The sequence below is a fragment of the Bombina bombina genome, chromosome 4 (assembly GCF_027579735.1).
Source record: "Bombina bombina isolate aBomBom1 chromosome 4, aBomBom1.pri, whole genome shotgun sequence".
In the NCBI taxonomy this organism is placed as follows: Eukaryota; Metazoa; Chordata; class Amphibia; order Anura; family Bombinatoridae; genus Bombina; species Bombina bombina.
Genome location: NC_069502.1, coordinates 918,780,651 through 918,782,584, shown reverse-complemented (window position 1 = coordinate 918,782,584; position 1,934 = coordinate 918,780,651).

The following is a 1,934-nucleotide window of genomic DNA, read 5'->3' as shown; positions in this document are numbered from 1 at the left end:
TGTTTTTTTAGGAATGCCTTTCAAGAGTTACAGAAGTCAGATCTGCGCAGGTTGTTTAAAAGGGTAAAGGGTAAATACTCAGATCCCAACACAGAAAAACCTAAGTGTACTGCAAAGGGCAGTGTCTAGTACTGACATAAGATTTGGGATGTAAGAGAGAGACGGATTTACTATTATGGCACACTCATAGTATCAATAATGGAGATATTTACCAAACAAAAGAGTGGTAAGGGGAAAAGGGGAGAGACCTCAAATAAAATTTAACTTTTATTAAGATTAGTTAAAAAACTTGGACACGTTTAAAATCACTTAAAATACATACACAGACACATGCCTGCCCCCTGTTAAATGAATAAAAAATACTCAGAGCAATATTACAATAGTAACACTTAATACAAATACATGTATGCAGCACATACATAGGAATGCTGTGATATATGCCCTATCTCGCTATTCGCCACGAAGGCTTAAACAAGCTTACACAGCACCCACACCGATTTAAAGAGAAAGAGAGGTAATTACCCCAAGCTGCACCAACTTTTGCTAAGTGTGAACTATAGTGTGCAAATGTACCAACAATTAAATTATATTAACAGAGGGCAGTGTGAATGCCTGACACACGTTTCACCACTGCTTTTTCAAAGGTAAAGGCCGCCCACGACTTTCTCCCCTAAAATAGTGAAATATCCAATCAGGTTACGTTACCAGAGAGACCACGGGGTCTGTTTTAGCCAACCGCTGGTAAACGCAATGTAAACAAAACCACATGTTGTGATGCGAATATGGGAGTGTCTTATTTGGACCAATCATGTCTGTCTTGCCGTTTATAGCGCCTATTAGCCAATACGGAGCGATATCCGTCCATTAATTGGCCTATTAATGCTTATAATGTTTGAAAGCATGCCTACCGAAATGTCATGGTATATTTTTCACCGTAATCGCACATTATTACGGAGATAGTTACAATGCGATTCTAAGGGTTATTATACAGTTGAGACAAATGTTTGCCTCCAGATTATAATTGTAAGTTTTAGTACTCATACCTTATTGTCAAAATAATTACGATGCAAATTCTGGATGTTATATGCAGATCATTTTTCCACCACGTTACTAATGTGCAGGTTGTTGCAAGATATGTTAGGGCTGTCTATTCATTTTTGATCATGGTCATCAGTCTTTATTTCAATTAAACGATAAGCGAGTAAATGTAGGATTTACTGTGTTAGAACTAAGATAACCCATGAAGTCAACAATCTCAACTTCTGCCATAAATGGTTAGCAAATCATCAATATATCTTGTATAGAATACATTGTTTTTCATGAAAGTGTTTGTATATGCAAAGATAACTGTAACAAACAGAGGTTTTGACTCTATAGCTATTCTATATTTATGTAGTAAGAATATCCTTCAGACATAAAATACTATTGTATAAGAATTGAACAAAACCACATTATAGAAAACAATGACCCTATTCTGATATTTAGTATAAGATATCATATTTTCTTTAAAAGCTAACAAGCCTTAGTAATGCTGAAAGCAAAAATACATTAACTTGAACATTAATTCTAAAAGAAACATAGCAGTTTTGATTTCCTAGGAAGTAATGATGGAGTGCTTGTTGTAGTGAGTCACAAATAACTCTGCTTCCAATTAACCTGCGGCAACAATTGTATCAAATGTTTGCAATCTCAAGAAATCCATCCAGACATTGTTGTAACATTGGCCTATAATATGTTATCAACCTTATGACCAAGTCTTTGCCCAAGGGATTGTATGTCAGACACTATAGTTATTCCTGGGAAATTAATCAATGTATTATTGATTTTAGGAACAAGTGTGCTACCTAGGGTTCTTCTACTTTAACATACTGCATTACAGAATAGGAAATCATGTATCCACATCTAACAACTTATAGCAAATTGTACAACTCCCA